Source organism: Symphalangus syndactylus, chromosome 8, assembly GCF_028878055.3.
Source record: "Symphalangus syndactylus isolate Jambi chromosome 8, NHGRI_mSymSyn1-v2.1_pri, whole genome shotgun sequence".
NCBI classification, from domain to species: domain Eukaryota; kingdom Metazoa; phylum Chordata; class Mammalia; order Primates; family Hylobatidae; genus Symphalangus; species Symphalangus syndactylus.
The window spans coordinates 62,201,985-62,219,914 of NC_072430.2; the positions used below are offsets into that span (position 1 = coordinate 62,201,985).

At 44.0% G+C, this 17,930-nt stretch overlaps 1 long non-coding RNA gene and 1 pseudogene across 1 annotated transcript; both read left to right on the forward strand.

The window, feature by feature from the left end:
• Positions 1-275: 275 nt before the first annotated feature.
• LOC134737451 (uncharacterized) lies at positions 276-16,476 on the forward strand. Its single transcript, XR_010122356.1, has 3 exons — positions 276-374; positions 8,866-8,979; positions 16,163-16,476. It is a non-coding gene; the product is annotated as an uncharacterized lncRNA (long non-coding RNA).
• Positions 15,561-15,642, forward strand: LOC129489098 (uncharacterized; annotated as a pseudogene).
• Positions 16,477-17,930: the final 1,454 nt, after the last annotated feature.

Below are 17,930 nucleotides of genomic sequence, written 5' to 3' on the forward strand. Positions count from 1 at the left end.
TTTGTATTTTTAGTAGAGACAGGGTTTCACCGTGGTCTCGATCTCCTGACCTCGTGATTCGCCCGCCTCGGCCTCCCAAAGTGCTGGGATTACAAGCGTGAGCCACCGCGCCCGGCCGACTCAGCCCTAGCTTTAACGAGTGTTTTTCAGGCCTTTCTGGGGCAGGGCCTCTTCAGTCATGTCGGCCAGGTGCTCCCCAGGCCAGCACTGCCCCGCCCCTGCGTGAGCCGGGATGGGAGTTTGGAAACTGCTCCCCATAGGCGGCCGGAGAGGAACGTGAATCTTTGTCTGTTTCACTCCTCAGCAGCTCACTCTTGGTCCCAGGAGGAAAACAAGAAGGTTAACCAGGCACAACCCGGAGGTGTAAGTCAGAGGTTAGGAAAAACGTATGTAGTGGGATTGGTTTTAGAGCTGGCCACCTGGCCTCCTGTTGCTTTGAGAAAAAGACAGGTTGATAGCAACTAGGGGTTGTGTGAAGAAGCCTGTCTTTTAGCTAATTGGCCTTTGATGTGTGGGACATTCAAGTTGCTCAAAAAACAAAGCCAAAAAATCAATAATTGTTAAGCTTCTGGGGGTAAAATGGAAGAAATAAATAATATTTAGCAACTCAGATTCTCAGAGACTGGCTAAAAAAGAGATGGAGGAGAAAAAGAGATTCCTGTGTTCTAGAGCCATGACAAAACTGGATAAACAGCCTCAGAAGAGACATTAATGAATTCTCTTTAAATGTGTGCTCCTCTTTGAAAAGGAATTGCTTAGGGAAGGTGTATGTCTTAATTACTACTCTTACTAAATGGGAAAACTTTAACTGATTCTTGCTCTTTGGTAAAGATGATTAGATGTTAAAAATTCAGGCCTCCTTGCAAAAATGCAAATACATTCCATTTATTAGTGAGCTGTAACAAAAGCAGACTTAAACAATAATAACTTTTATGAAAAGAGATGAAATGCAAGTGCAATCCACACATTCACCAATGATTCTTTGGTTTGCTGCACGTTGTCTGTGAATCATCTAACACGAAACAGCTGTAAGGCCTCTCTGCTCTAAGGACATAATGAGCTCTGCCAGGAACTGCAACCCAGCTTGTGGTCTAGTTGTTGACAGAATTTGCATAATACGTGCTCTTGCCAACCAGGCCTACCCTGCAGGGTTGCTATTCATACCCTCCTGCAGGCCCTGGGTGGACGCATTTTGGGCTGGCTCTGGCCCCAGCAGGAAGCACAGGCCTCCTGGTTGCTCGTGCCAAAGTGTTGCCTGATTCCTGGCCACACTCATAGGTTTGTTTGCTTTGTTGGAGGAGGGCCTTTTAATTTGATATAATTTCAATCTTGCAGAAAAATTACAGGAACAATAGAAGGAATTCCTACAATCTTTTATCCAGAGTCACTGATGGTTGGCATTTTTGTCTTATCATTCTCGATCCATAAATATGTATGTGTGAGATATATATATATATATATGGTGCTCACTGAACCATTTAAGAGTAAATTGTTGGTTGGGCACAGTGGCTCATGGCTGTAATTCCAGCACTTTGGGAGGCCAAGGCAGGAGGATTGCTTGAGGTCATGAGTTTGAGACCAGCCTGGGCAACATAGGGAGACCCTTGTCTTCACCAAAAATAAAGTTAGCTGGACGTGGTGGCATGTGCCTGTGGTCTCAGCTATTCAGGAGGATGAGGTGGGAGGATCACTTAAGCCCAGGAGGTTGAGGTTGCATTGCAGAGTGAGCCATAATCGTGCCACTATACTCCAGCCTGGGCAACAGAGCAAGACCTGCCTCAAAAAAAAAAAGAAAGAGTAACTTGAAAACTTCAGTGTGCTTTTTTTTTCTATTTTTTTGAGATGGAGTCTCACTCTGTCACCCAGGCTGGAGTGCAGTGGTATGATCTCGCCTCACTGCAACCTCTGCTTCCGGGGTTCGAGTGATTATCCTGCCTCAGCCTCCCGAGTAGCTGGGATTACAGGCACGTGCCACCACACCCAGCTAATTTTTTGTATTTTTAGTAGAGATGGGGTTTCACCATGTTAGCCAGGATGGTCTCAGTCACCTGACCTCGTGATCCGCCCTCCTCAGCCTCCCAAAGTGCTGGGACAAAAAAAGACAAAAATGCAAACCATCAGTGACTCTGGATAAAGGATTATAGGAATTCCTTCTATTGTTTTGTAGAGACCCTGTCTCTAAAAAAAAAAAAAAAGTGGGGGGTTCTGGGACAGGGTCTCACTCTGTCATGCAGGCTGGAGTGTAGTAACACAATCCTAGCTCACTGTAACCTCAAACTCCTGGGCTCAAGTGATCCTCCTGCCTCTGCCTCCCAAGGAGCTGGAACTACAGGCACTTGCCACCATGCCTGGTAAAGTTTTACATTTTTTTCCAGAGATGGGGTCTCATTATGTGGCCCAAGCTGGTCTCAAACTCCTGGCCTTAAACAATCCTCCCACTTTGGCCTTCAGTGTGCATTTTCCAAGAACAAAGACACTCTGTTATATTCCCTTACATTTTCTTACATGGTACAGTTAACACAATCAGGAAATTAAGCATTAATACAGTACTACTATCTATCTCATCCATTGCCCTAACAAGGCTCTTACTTTTTTTTCCTGTGTCCAAGATCACACAATAGCATTTTGTTGCCAGGTCTATTTATTTTCCTTCTCCAAGCATCTTACTAGAAGGCACATGATACTGGATATTGGATATTGGTTTATGCCAATATAGTGATGTAAGATTTGATGACTTGATTAAAGTGGTGTCTGCCACTGTGGAGTTATTATTTTTCCTTAGTAACAAATAAGTAATTTGTGGCAGCATACTTTGCAACTGTGTAATTATCCTATTTCTTATCAAACATGTACTCACCAGTCTTAGCATTCATTGATGATTTTCTCCCTTCATCATTCCTTCTATATTTATTAGTTGGCATTCTGTAATGAAGAGATTTCTACCAGGCATAGTGGCTCACACCTGTAATTCTAGCACCTTGAGAGGCCAAGGCAGGAGGATCACTTGAGTTCAAGAGGTTGAGACCAGCCTGGGCAACATAGTGAGACCCTGTCTTTACAAATAATTTAAAACAAAAATTAGCCAAGCATGGTGGTACATGCCTGTAGTCCCAGCTACTCGGGAGGCTAAGGTGGGAGGAACGCTTGAGCCCAGGAGACCAATGCTGCAGTGAGCTATGATTGTGCCACTGCACTCCAACCTGGGCAACAGAATGAGACCCTGTCTCAAAAAAAAAAAAAAATGAAAAAAAATTTAAAAAGAGAGATTTCCCCTCCCTTCCATTTAAAAAAATGCATTTATTTATTTATATCTATATGGATTCTTATTTTATTCAATGGGATAAGGCCCATTACAAATATTATTTATTTTGATACTTAAATTGTTTCAGATTCGGCCAGTTAGGAGTCCTCCAAACTGGCTTCTGAGTCCTTACAACGTCCCATTTTTCTTGGAGCACTTCTTTACATTTTGGCACAAGATGTTTCAGGCTAATCCTCTCCAGCTTTTCCTGCTCCAGCTTTGGAATAAGCCATTTCTCAAAGATCCCTGGTTCTTTTAGTGAAGCATGGTATTTAGAAACCAAGACCTGGGTGCTTAACATGCTCATTCCTGTTGGTGTGTCATTGCTTGTAGGCCCTGTCAGCAGACAGGATTAGGCAATACACACACATATATACACACAGAAATAGCTATAGAGACATAGATGTATATTAGAAAACATGAATTCCTACTGATTAACTCCAGTTCCAATGCAATAAACTTTCCATATTTGTAACTTCTTTCCCCAACAGTGAAAAATCTGGTTCCCCTTAGCCTTAAGCTCAAGAATACACAGAATATAGTTTCAGAATTGCTAGTCCATAGCACTGCTAAAAGTAAACCTAACCAGCGTTCAATTTGCTAACCTTTTTTTTTTTTTTGAGACAAAGTCTTGCTCTTGTAGCCCAGGCTGGAGTGCAATGGTGTGATCTTGGCTCACCACAACCTCTGCCTCCTGGGTTCAAGCAATTCTCCTGCCTCAGCCTCCCGAGTAGCTGGGACTACAGGCGCCTGCCACCATGCCCTGCTAATTTCTTGTATTTTTGTGGGGTTGGGGTTTCACCATGTTGGCTAGGCTGGTCTCAAACTCCTGACCTCAGGTGATCCGCCTGCCTTGGCCTCCCAAAGTACTGGGACTACAGGCATGAGTTATCATGCCTGGCCTGCTCACATTTTTAAAGGTAAAATTTATATATAGAGAAATGCACAAGTCCTAAGTATACAATTCAACAATTTTTTATAAATAGATACACCCTTGTGACTTATACTTTTTTTTTTTTTTTTTTTTGAGACAAGGTCTCATTCTGTGCCCAGGCTGGAGTGTAGTGGTTGACCATGGCTCACTGCGGCCACCACCTTCCAGGCTCAAGTGATCCTATCACCTCAGCCTCCAGAGTAGCGAGGACTACAGGAGCACACCACCACACCCGGCTAATTTTTGTATTTTTTGTAAAGATGGGGTTTCACCATGTTGCCCACACTGGTTTCAAACTCCTAGGCTTAAGCAATATGCCTTGGCCTCCCAAAGTGCTGGGACTACAGACATGAGCCATCACACCTGGCCCATTCTTCTTTCCTTTCTTCTGCTTCTGCTGCTTCTTCTGCTTCTTCTGTTTCTTTTTCTGCTTCTTCTGCTGCTTCTTCCTTCTTCCTTCTTTCTTCCTTTTCTTCTTTCTTTTTTTTTTTTTTTTTGCTAGAGATGAGTTCATGCTATGTTGCCTAGGCTGATCTTGAACTTCTAGACTCAAGCAATCCCTCCTGCCTCAGCTTCCCAAAGTGCTGGGGTTACAGGCACTAGTCATCATGCCCTGCCTAAATCTTGCTTCTTTTTTTTCCAATTTCTTGATGGTTACAGTCCTCTCTTCCAGTGACAGCCAGAGACAGAAGCTGGTGAGGTTTCCTCACGAGGGTTCCTTGTGAGCATGACTGAGATAGACAGGAACCATGTGTCTTCTGGGTGATTAGTAAATGTGAAACCACTCAGCCCACCTAGAAGATGTGGCATGTGGCCAGAGTTGGGAGGACAAAGAGAGAAGGTAGGTGGGCTCCTATGCACCCTGAAATGCTTATGAATGACTCTCAGTAGTGCAAACGCAAGACCTCTGGTGCACGGTAGAAACTATGGTTCCTTAGAACCAGAAAGTTACACCCAGGTTAATATTTAGATAACAGTGGGGTTGTAATAGCTTATTTTCCAGGCCCCCTAATGAAAAGGGTCAGTGTGGTTCAATCATGAGAGCTTCTGAAAAGGCTCTTTGACATTAAGGCACTTAGCTCTGCTCTTCATGTTGGCCCTTGATGATGTTAACAGTTTAATAAGCAGTTGCTTGTTCTGTCTGTGGCTTTAGTGTGCTTGAATTCCTCCCAACAAGGCTAAAAGCTTCTTGAGGGAGGTGACAGTATCATGCATTTTTCTGTTTTCCTACCTTGTCTGGTGACCAGGAAATGTCTAGTAGATACTTCCAAATTGAATTGAGTCTTCTTAGTCACCTTGGCAAGTTCTTGTTTCTATTGTATCTGACTTCCTAGTGAGTAGGCACTCACACTGGCTGAATACATCATAAACCAATTCCACTAAATTTTTGCTAATCAAATTGTTAGCCCTTTCAGGAATCTGTGTTTTAGAAGATGACAATAATGAATGAGGGATGCTTACTAATCCAAGTAGAATTGGCCCAATAGTGGAATTACAGGCAATAGGGAGCTGGGGGGAGAAGGACTTTGATGAGCAGGGGGCTCCTTGCTGCCTCACCAGTCATGCCACATCACCTGTGTCACTCTTCCCTGAGGTCACAGAATGTTGGGCCATAAAGGGATCATTATCTTTTTCTGATGGACCTCTTTTGCTCTCCTGACTCTTCTCTTTCCTATTCAATTTTAGTTTGTTTCCTTTGTTCCAACAGCAAATTGTTAGCACCTTCTTCTGAAGAGCCCTGTAGACACCAGCATCTCTTGCCAGGATCTCCTAGTGCAAACCCTCTAAGCTTTCTGCTTTTATCCCCTCTAGCAAGACTATGCAGACACTAGCAGGCAGGCAACCAGGGCCTCTGTAGGGCTGGGGTCCCCTCCACAACAGGCCAGATTCATTCCAGAATTTGGTTCCAACTCTGTAGATCCTAGATTTGCTCAGCTCCTCAGTGGTGTGGGTTCTGCCTCTGCCTGCCTTCCTCTGCTGCCCTGACCCTGGTCAAGCCCTCACTGACTCTTACCTAGATTATTTTAACACCTACTTCCTAATGAGTCTACCTGCTGCTGGCTGTGGTAAGATGTAAAACTATTCGGCCATGATCCCAAATTTATGATTAGCCTCCTACTGGGGCCACCACTGGCCCCACTACTCCTTGAGAGGTATGTGCAATTGACAAGTCTAGGGAAACAGACCATTTAGTACCCCACTTAGAACTCCACCCAAACAAGCTAGAATGGGCCACAGCTGAACTTGGTCAGCGGGCGGGCGGAGGGAGGGTCTTATTTGGATCCAAAGCTAATGGTTGTCTCGCAACCTTGGCTTCAATTAGAATCATCTGGGGGACTTTAAAAACTACCAACATTTCATGATGAAATTTTGCTGTGTTAAAACAAATTTTTGAAAAACAAAATAAATAGGGCTGGGTGCGGTGGCTCACACCTGTAATCCCAGCACTTTGAGAGGTCGAGACAGGCAGATTACTTGAGGTCAGGAGTTCGAGACCAGCTGGCCAACATGGTGAAACCCTATCTCTACTAAAAATACAAAATAAATTAGCCTGGCATGGTGGTGGACACCTGTAATCCCAGCTACTGTGGAGGCTGAGGCACAAGAATTGCTTGAACCCGGGAGGCAGAGGTTGCAGTGTGCTGAGATCATGCCATTGCACTCCAGCCTGGGCAACAGAGTGATACTCCATCTCAAAAAAGTAAAATAAAGTAAAAATAAATAAATAATAAATACCAATGATCAGCCCCTACTCCCCAAGTTTTGACTTAGATTATTAGACTGGGATGAGGTCTAAGCATGCTTATTATTTATTTATTTATTTATTTATTTATTTATTTATTTGAGGCAGAATCTCGCTGTGTCGCCCAAGCTCAATCTCGGCTCGCTGCCACCTCCATCTCCTGGTTTCGAGCAATCCTGCCTCGGCCTCCTGAGTAGCTGGGACTACAGGCACACGCCACCATGCCCAGCTAATTTTTGTATTTTTAGTAGAGACAGGATTCACTATGTTGGCCAGGCTGATCTCAAACTCCTGACTTCGTGATCCGCCCACCTCGGCCTCCCAAAGTGCTGGGATTATAGGCATGAGCCACCGCACCCGGCCTATTCTTTCCTTTGAAATGAACTTTCATAAAAGCACAAAAACACTTAAGTCCAAAAAAAAAAAAGATTACAAGTTCATTATCAGTATATTTTATGTAGTATTACAAATTTCCATTACAGTTTTAATTGCTGCAAAATGTCCAATGTAGTAAGCATCTGCCATTTGTTGGTTTAATTTGTTTCCAATTTTTAGCAATTATAAGAAGAATCATAATGAGAGCAACTGTCACACACATTTTCTTTAAAAAATATTTCCTTAGGAAAAATTCCCAGAAGTTTTATTGCTGAACAAAATAGTATGAAAATATTTTTGGCTGGGCAAGGGGGCTCATGCCTATAATCCCAGCACTTTGGGAGGCTGAGGTGGAAGGATTGCTTGAGGCCAGGAGTTCAAGACCAGCCTGGCCCAACATGGTGAAACCCCATCCCTAGAAAAAAAAAAAAAAAAAATTAGCAGGGCATCATGGCATGTGACTGCAGTCCCAGCTACTCAGGAGGCTGAGTTAGGAGGGTTGCTTGACCCTGGGAGGTCGAGGCTGCAGTGAGCCATGATCATGCCACTGTACTTCGGCCTAAGTGATGGAGCTAGACCCTATCTCAAAAAAAAAAATTAAAAAACATTTTAGACTTTGGTATTGTCAAATTGCTTTTCAAAGGGTTCTTAACCAATTTACACTCATTCCAGAATAAAAGAAACGTTCTATTTATCCAGAATTGGATATTTGCTAAAATAACAAAACATTTGTTCTGTACTACAGTGTATATGTCTATACACTAAGCAGCATAAATGACATCTCGGTTAACAATGAACTACATATATGATGGTTGTCCCATAAGATTATAATGGAGCTGAAAAATTTCTATTGCCTAGTGTCGTCATAGTTATTGTAATGTAGTAACATGACACATTACCTTTTCTATGTTTAGATGTGTTTAGATACACAAATACCATTGTGTTAAGATTGCCTGCAGGGTTCAGTACAGTAACATGCCGTATAGGTTTATAGCTTAGGAGCAAGAATAGGCTTTATAGTGTATCCTAGCTGTGTGGTAGGCTATATCATCTAAGTTTGTGTAAATAAACTCTGTGATGTTCATCTAATCACAAAATCACCTAACAATGCATTTCTCAAAACACATCCCTGTCTCTTATAAGTGATGCATGACTATGCGTGAGGTTTACGTATTCTTTAAAAGCTCCCCAGGCAATTCTAAGGAGGAGTCTGGGTAGAAAACAAGTGGTCTCCACTGGAAGTTAGCCAAATTATTGTAGCCTCTTTTCCTCAGCTCCTGGAGATCTTTTGCTCTGATAGCAAAAGGCACAGGAAGAGAACCTCAAGGAAGGCTGGGCGAGGTGGCACATGCCTGTAATCCCAACATTTTGGGAGGCTGAGGAAGGAGGATCACTTGCATCGGGAGTTTGAGGTCTCACTATGTTGCCTAGTGACATCATAGCTATTGTAATATAGTGGCACAACACGTTACCACGTACCACCTCACCTGGCTAATTTTTTATTTTTTGTAGACACAGGGTCTCACTGCGTGCCTGTAGTGCCAGCTACTCAGGAGACTGAGGTGGGAGGATCTCTTGAGCCCAAGAGGTCGAGGTGGCAGTGGCCCGTGATTGCACCACTGTACTGTGAGTATCTCAAAAACAAAACAAAACAAAACAAAAAACAAGGAAATGGGCACTAAGGGAAAGAAGGGGTTTCTTCTTAAGGTCTAGGGCCAAGCCAAGCCAAGCCATCCTCTCTGAGTTTTCCTAGGGAGGGGTTCTTCTCTAGCTGCCTGGGTTTGGAAAGAGACCCAGGAAAGGGAAAACAAAACAAGAAAAGGACATGCGGTGCATGGTCGGGAGCTTAGATCCTCTCACCCAGCTTGCAGTCTGCTTTCCAGCCCTTGGCCCTGACTCCCAGAAGCCTCTGGCTGTGCTAACATCCCCATCAAATGTGCCTCCATGCCTCCTCCATACTTCATCCCCATAGTTTTTACGGGGAAGCACTATTGGTGCATCCTAAATAACATAGAAATAAATATGGCAAAATTGGAAAGTTCCCCTCACCAACCCCCACTTCCACTCCCTTGCCCAGAAATAACCTGATAATAGTTTAGTGTGTATCCTTCAAGACCTTTCTCCCCCTCCTCCTCCCCCTCCTCCTTCCCCTCCTCCTCCTCCTCACTTTTCCTAGACATTTTTCTATCAGCTTATCAAGTCTAACATGTGAAATAGTGTGTGCCTGTGTGTGCATACAAATTGTTTTAATCCATATGTGGGATCATGCTATATGTAGTTTTCTGCAACTTGCCTTTATCATTAACAACATAGCATAGACTTCTTTCCATGGTAGTTAATATAGAGCTGCCTCATTTCTTTTCACGGCTGTGTGATAATCCATGGTATATGATTATATATACTTTTTTTTTTTTTTGAGACAGAGTCTCACTCTGTTGCCCAAGCTGGAGTTCAGTGGTGTGATCTCGGCTCACTGCAACCTCCGCCTCGCAGGTTCAAGTGATTCTCCTCCTGCCTCAGCCTCCGGAGTAGTTGGGACTACAGGTGCATGCCACCATGCCCAGCTAATTTTTGTATTTTAGTAGAAACGGGGTTTCACCATGTTGGCCAGGTTGGTCTCGAACTCCTGACCTTAAGTGATCCACCTGCCTCAGCCTCCTAAAGTGCTAGGATTACAGGTGTGAGCCACCGCACCAGCTGATTATATGTAATTTAACACTTCCTGTTGCTGGATGTTTTCGTTCTCTTTTCTCTTTGATGACAATGCTATAATGAACACCTTTGTATATGTCTTTGTGCCATCTACCTGGCTTTGAGTATTGCCACTGCAGAAAATTCCTGATGTTTGGCCCCAATTAAGCAAGCAGACCCCAAGGTGTCTCTGCTGCCCCCAGGACTCCTTGAGACTCTGGCAGAACAGCAACCTGCCTCAGTTCCCACACTGTGATCCTGCACTTGTGGTTGAAAATGTACCTGTGGCACAGCCGGCCAGAGATCTGAAAACCGCCCCCTGCCCCATCATGGACAGGTGCAAAAATTACAGACACATATCCCGTGTCCCTGTGACCACTGGGAGGAAAGAAAGAGGGTCAACTCCTCTGAAAGCAATCTAGCTGGAGAAAGTGTGCAAGTGGATTTCTAGCAATGTTTTTCAGGATTTTTACTCTTTTGCTTGTGGGATGGGAGAGAATGAGTGAGATGGAGGATACGAGGAGCTCAAGTGGCAGTAGCAGTCCAAGTCAGCAGAGGGAATGAGGGAGTGTGTATGTGTATGTGTGTGTATGTGCGTATGTTTTGTGTATATGTGCATGTGTGTGTATTATGTGTGTATGTGTGCATGCGTGTGTGCATATGTGTGTGAATGTCTATGTATACGTGCATGTGTATGTGTGTGTATATGTGCGTATGTGTGTACGTGTGCGGGTGTGTGTGCATGTGCACGCGTGTGTATATGTGTGTGTATGCGTCTTTTTCATGTGTGTGTGTGGTGTGTAGCCATGAACAGAGACAGCCAACCCCTGAAGGAATATGTTGTACTTTTGTCCTTTAATGTTGTCAAGTCTGCTGGTCCCGCAAAAGCAGTAAGAGCTAATGAGAAGCAGGTGTACTTGGGGAAACAGGAAATCTGGTTCCATTTATGACTTCACTGCGGCCTGCCATGGAGTTTTGAGCAGTTTTAGTTTGCAGCTCCGTTTCTCATCTCTGTCTTCTCTGGAGGTACCATCTGCACCGTTAGGATGCAGGAGTTGGCTTTCTTGCTTTTCCTGAAAATAGTACTAGTGCCGTTGGCTGTTAAAAGTGGGATATGGGCCAGGTGCGATGGCTCACACCTGTAATCCCAACACTTTGGGCGGCTCACACGGAAGGACTGCTTGAGCCCAGGAGTTCAAGACCAGCCTGGGCAACATAGTGCGACCTTGTGTCTACAAAAGAATTTACAACTTAGCCGGGTGTGGTGGCATGCACCTGTAGTCCCAGCTATTCAAGAGCGCAGGAGGTCGAGACTGTAGTGAGTTCTGAGCTTTGCCGTTTGTGTGAGATGTTTGCTGTATCTGGCCTGCCCATTTAGAAACTGTCTTCTTCCTTACTTTCTGGACACACAGAAAGAGCATATGTTTGTAGTATTAAAGGCAGAGGATGAACTTCCTGTGTGGCAGCTCTCCCGAAATGTATGCTTGCACTCAAAATGCAATGGCAGATGTTGAGCTGCTCTCACAACCTTTCAGAAAGTCTTCAGGGAACGCTGGTGTGCTCTCTGTCAGAGCGTAACAGTAAACAAGGCTGCTGCTCCTTTAAGCAGGGATGAGCTAAGTTTTGGTAGTATTAAAGTCGGCTCATGTAAAAGTAATTTGTGTAAACAAATCAGGATTTAAAACAACTTTTTATTGAAGTGTAACATATATACATCAAATAGCACACCTCGTCAGTGTACAGCTTCGTGAATTTTTACAAAGTGAACTCATTACATAAGCCAAGAAGTAGAACACTAGCGGCACCCTAGCCAACACCCTCATTCCCCTCCCAGTTACTAGTCCTGTGGGTGATAACCACTCACCTACATTCTAAAAAAAAATTTTTTTTTTTTTTGAGATGAAGTCTTGCTCTGTTGCCCAGGCTGGAGTGCAGTGGCACAATCTCAGCTCACTGCAACTTCTGCCTCCTAGGTTCAAGCGATTCTCCTGCCTCAGCCTCCCAAGTAGTTAGGACCATTGGCACATGCCACCACGTCCGGCTAATTTTTGTATTGTTAGTAGAGACAGTGTTTCGCCATGTTGGCCAGGCTGGTTTGAACTCCTGACCTCAGGTGATCCTCCCACCTCGGCCTCCCAAAGTGTAAATTCTAAAACTTTATATTAATTTTGCCTGCTTTTGAACTTTATGTATAATATATTTGTGGAATTTATTCACATTGCACATAGATCTTGTTATTTATTCTCATTACTATATGGCATTCCATTATATAAATATACTGTGTGTTTATCCATTCTATGTGGATGGAATTTGAAGTTTTCTTCAGTTTGGGCTATTACAAATTATGAACTATCTTGTACCTGTCTTTTGGTGCTCGTGTGCATGCATTTCTGTTGGTCAGATTCCTAAAAGTAGAACTTCTGTGTCACAGTGTAGGCATACAGTCAGTTGGTGGACGTCGGGAATCGCAGAGTGTGAGAGTTAGGAACATGTTTTTGATAGGAGAAAGAACACAAAGCTAAAATCAGGCCCCAGGCTTCTGGTCCCCTCCCAGGGTTGGCTTACAGGAAAGCCAAAGCAAACCACCTACCCTCTGTGTCTCCTCAACTGTAAATTGGAAATAATTAGTAGCTGCTCTGTTCCTTGTGGGATGGGACAACCTTCCGCAAAGACTCACACTGCACAAATGTAGGCTGTCATTAAAACAGAAGCAGAGGAGGAGGGAGATTTTAATGATTAATGAGAACTAAAGAATAACTATACTTATGTGAATTTCCACCTCCAATTTAAGAATCCACAGATTAGATGAACTGCTGTGGTAGGCGGCAGTGTATTGCCAGAGGGGCCTGCAGTATTATTCTCTCAAATCACAACACAAAGTGCAACCTTCCAAACCTGTCCTCTCTATTTTATTACAAGATTCCTCAGCTATCTGGAGGTCCAGGGTTCCTCTCAGTTTCTTCTCTCAATCTCTAAATACCCCAACTTCCTTCTTCCCCCAGCATCAGCCTGCGTTTGCCTGATCTGGAAAAACTGGGCTCTGCCTTGTTGGACCAGATATAACACACTAGGAAAGCCAAAGGATAAAATCATTCCATGTCTTCTTCTTATTATGTTTAACTTTTTTTAAAAGATGGGGTCTCACTATGTTGCTCAGACTGGTCTTGAACTCCTGGGCTCAAGCAATCCTCCCACCTTGGCCTCTCAAAGTGCATGAATTACAGGTGTGAGCCACTGCGCCCTGCCCTTCTTGCATTATTGAACATAAACGTTAAGTATTGCCAATGAGGTGCTTTGGTCCCACAGTGATACTAAAATCTCACAGGCATTTATTCTATCAAAGGTTGTGCTAAGCTAAATGAGAGGCTGTAAAAAATAATAATTAGGCCGAGGCAGGCAGATCAACTGAGGTCGGGAGTTCAAGACCAGCCTAACTAACATGGAGAAACCCTGTCTCTACTAAAATACAAAATTAGCTGGGCATGGTGGTGCATGCCGGTAATTCCAGCTACTCAGGAGGCTGAAGTGGGATAATTGCTTGAACCCGGGAGGCAGAGGTTGCTGTGAGCCAAGATTGCGTCATTGTACTCCAACCTGGGCGACAAGAGCGAAATTCCATGTCAAAAAAAAAAGTAATTAATTGAAAGTAGTGTCCAAATCTCATCCATCCTATTGGTTTCCACGTACGTAGTCATACAAGTAGGAGGCAGTGCCCTCTTCTGACCAATGCTACACTTGCATGGCTGTGGCTAAAGGATTGCCAACTCATGAGACTGGTTTTTCACTTGCGGCAGGCTCATCTTGGGGTTATTATCAGTCTTGAGTGAATCACATTTGAGGATTCATCCTCCCCTTTCTCTTCCAAGAAGAAAAATGAAATCTATGACGCCTGATTTTATGCATCAACATGGCTAGGCTAGGGTGCCCAGTCGTTTGGTCAAACACTAGTCTAGATGTTGCTGAGAAGATACTGTTTTTTTTGTTTGTTTGCTTTTTGTTTTTTTGAGATGGAGTCTCGCTCTGTTGCCAGGCTGGGGTGCAGTGGCATGATCTCAGTTCATTGCAACCTCCACCTCCTGGATTCAAGCAATTCTCCTGCCTCAGCCTCCTGAGTAGCTGGGTCTACAGGCGTGTGCCATCACACCTGGCTAATTTTTTTTTTTTTTTTTTTTGTATTTTTAGTAGAGACGGGGTTTCACCCTATTGGCCAGGATGGTCTGGATCTCTTGACCTCATGATACACCTGCCTTGGCCTCCCAAAGTGCTGGTATTACAGGCATGAGCCACCGCGCCTGGCTGAAGATATTGTTTTAGATGTGATGAATATTTAAATCAGTAGACTCTGAGTAAAGCAAATTACCCTTTATAATGTGGGTTGGCTTCATCCACTAAGTTGAAGGCCTTAAGAACAAAGACTGAGGTTTCCTGGAAAAAAATCCATTCTGCCTCAAGACTGAAATATAGAAACCCTACCTGAGTTTCCAGAGGGAAGATTTTGAATTTAAGATGGCAACACTAACTTTTCCCTGAATTTCTGGCAAGCTGGCCTGCTCTGCAGATTCCAGACTTACCAGTTTGCACAACTGGGTTAGTCAATTCCTTAAAATAAATCTGACTCTGTGTGTGTGTGTATCCCTATATGTTCAGTTTCTCTGGAGAACCCTAACTGATACAAAACCCAACTCCAAAACCTATTTTGTGTCAGTGACATCATATTTAAATAACTATCAAGGGACCTGATGTATAGCAGTTGACCTTCTGGGTTCCAGTTTAAGTCCCAGCCCTACCCCACTTACTAGTTTCATGAACTTTTACTTAATCATGCTTAGTCTTGGTTTCTTCATTTGTGTAAGGGAGAAAATGGTAGCATTTGGCCAGGCACAGTGGCTCACACCTGTAATCCCAACACTTTGGGAGGCTGAGGGAGGCGGATTGCTCAAGCTCAGGAATTCGAGACCTGCCTGGGCAACATGGCGAAACCCCATCTCTACAAAAAATACAAAAATTAGCTGGGCATGGTGGCACAATGCCTGTAGTCCCAGCTACTCAGGAGACTGAGGCGGGAGAACCACTTGAGCCCAGGAGGTGGAGGCTGCAGTGAGCCGTTTTTGTGGTACAGCACTCCAGCCTGGGTGACAAAGTGAGACCCTGTCTCAAAAAAAGAAAAAAAAAAATAGTATTTGCTGAATAGGCTGTTGTAAAGATTAAACAAGAAAACACGTCCACTTAGAATAGTATCTCACTCAGAGTAGGTAGTCAATGAAAGTTAGTAGTTACTAAAATTATTGTGGGAAGCTGTCACAGAAGGGTAATTTACAAAGTGAGGAAAGCTAGCTAGTTTAGTTCACTTTCCTCCCCCACATTTCTCTCCCAAAACTCTCAGGTACAGACACAGGCAGCATCTGTTTTTCACTACAACCTATTCCTGGGGTATATTATAAATGTATATCACACATTTCTTCTAAAGTGTCCTATCTCTTCCCATAGGAATCAATCAAATTTAAAAGTTGGTTTCCAAGACTATACTTTTAGGGATCATTTCTATAGTTTTTTACTAGAGAAGTTTCTCTGAAAGTGTAGAGCAAAAAAAAAAGGGTTCCAAATTCCAAATCGAGGACAAAATCATCAACAAAAGCATTATTATGTCGCAAAGGCAACTTCAGTACATCTTGGTAGTCATTTAAAACAATAAAGTTTTTTGTTGTTGTTGTTTTGTTTTGTTTTGAGACAGAGTCACTCTGTCACCCAGGCTGGAGTTCAGTGGCGTGATCTCGGCTCACAGCAAGCTCCGCCTCTTGGTAAGAGGTGAAGCCAGCTGAGCTTCTGGGTGGGGTGGGGACTTGGAGAACGTTTGTGTCTAACTAAAGGATTGTAAATGCACCAATCGGCGCTCTGTGTCTAGCTAAACGATTGTAAACACACCAATCAGCACTCTAAAATGGACCAGTCAGCACTCTGTAAAATGGACCAATCAGCAGGATGTGGGCGTGGCCAAATAAGGGAATAAAAGCTGGCCACCCAAGTCGGCAGTGGCAACCCGCTTGGCTTCCCTTCCATGCTGCGGAAGCTTTGTTCTTTTTGTTCTTCACAATAAATTTTGCTGCTGCTCACTCTTTAGGTCTGCACTACCATTGTGAGCTGTAACACTCACTGTGAAGGTCTGCAAAGGTCTGCGGCTTCACTCCTGAAGTCAGCAAGACCACGAACCCACCAGAAAGAAGAAATTCCAGACACATCTGAACATCTGAAGGAACAAACTCCGGACACACCATCTTTAAGAACTGTAACACTCACCATGAGGGTCTGTGGCTTCATTCTTGAAGTCAGAGAGACTGAGAACCCATGGGAAGGAACCAATTCCGGACGCACTGGGTTCACGCCATTCTCCTGCCTCAGCCTCCCGAGTAGCTGGGACTACAGGTGCCCGCCCACCATGCCCGGGTAATTTTTTGTATTTTTAGTACAGACGGGGTTTCACCGTGTTAGCCAGGATGGTCTCGATCTCCTGACCTCGTGATCCACCCGCCTCGGCTTCCCAAAGTGCTGAGATTACAGGTGTGAGCCACCGTGCCCGGCCTTTTTTTAAGTCTTAATATGGGGATTTCCATAAAACGTAATCCGTACTCCACAATGCAACTTTTTATAATCAATAAAATTGGCAGGTTTGTTTGCTTCCTAACAATTTAGAAGGACTTAGAGAAAATTTGGCTGGTCAAAACCTATTTTTACATCTAGCCAAATGGTTATCTCTAGATGAAGGGATTTGGGTTAATTTATATTTTCTTTTTCTTTTTTCTTTTTCTTTTTTTTTTTTTTTTTTGAGATGGAGTCTTGCTCTGTCACCCAGGCTGGAGTGCAGTGGCATGATCTCGGCTCACTGCAAGCTCCGCCTCCTGGGTTCACGCCATTCTCCTGTCTCAGCCCCCCCAGCAGCTGGGACAACAGGCGCACGCCACCGTGCCCAGCTAAATTTTTTTTGTATTTTTAGTAGAGAAGGAGTTTCACTGTGTTAGCCAGGATGATCTCAATCTCCTGACCTCGCGATCCGCCCGCCTCCGCCTCCCAAAGTGCTGGGATTACAGGCGTGAGCCACCGTGCCTGGCCATTTATATTTTCTTTTTTCTTTTCGTTTAATTCAGCAATGCACCAGAAGGACTGAAGAGACTCACTGGTTGGCCAGGCATGGTGACTCATGTCTGAAATCCCAGTACTTCAGGAAGCCAAGGAGGGTGGATTGCTTGAGCCCAGAAGTTCGAGACCAGGCTGGGCAAAATGGCAAAACCCTGTCTCTACAAAAAATTAGGTGTGGTGCCACACACCTGTGGTCCCAGCTACTCGGGAGGCTGAGGTAATAGGCTCACTAGAACCTGGGAGGTTGAGGCTGCAGTGAGCCAAGATCGTGCCACTGTACTCCAGCCTGAGTGGCAGAGCAAGACCCTATCTCAAAAATAAATTTTAAAAAAGATTATATACTCACTACTAAGGTTTATTATAGCAAAGTATACATAGCAAAAGCAGCAGGAAAAAGACGTGCATCAGCAGGGTCCAGAGAGGTTCAACACAGGTTTCCAATGTTTTTCGTTGTCTGAGGCCACACAGGAGTACTCGCTGTCTCGAGCAGTTAACTACAGGGACATGTGTGGAATGTCTTTGCCCGTGAAAGCCTGTCTGAATCTCAGAGTCCAAGGCTTTTATGAGGAGCTGGTAATGTAAGTATATCCTGCTATGCAATTAGCCATGGCAAGCAAAACTCAGGACCCTAACAATGAAACCTCAATCTTGGTGTTTACGGAAAGCAACCTGACAAACCAGTATGGCATGGTTCGATGCTCCAGTTGTATATAACAAAATCACCAATCAATAACACAAAGAACTCTCTAAGGACT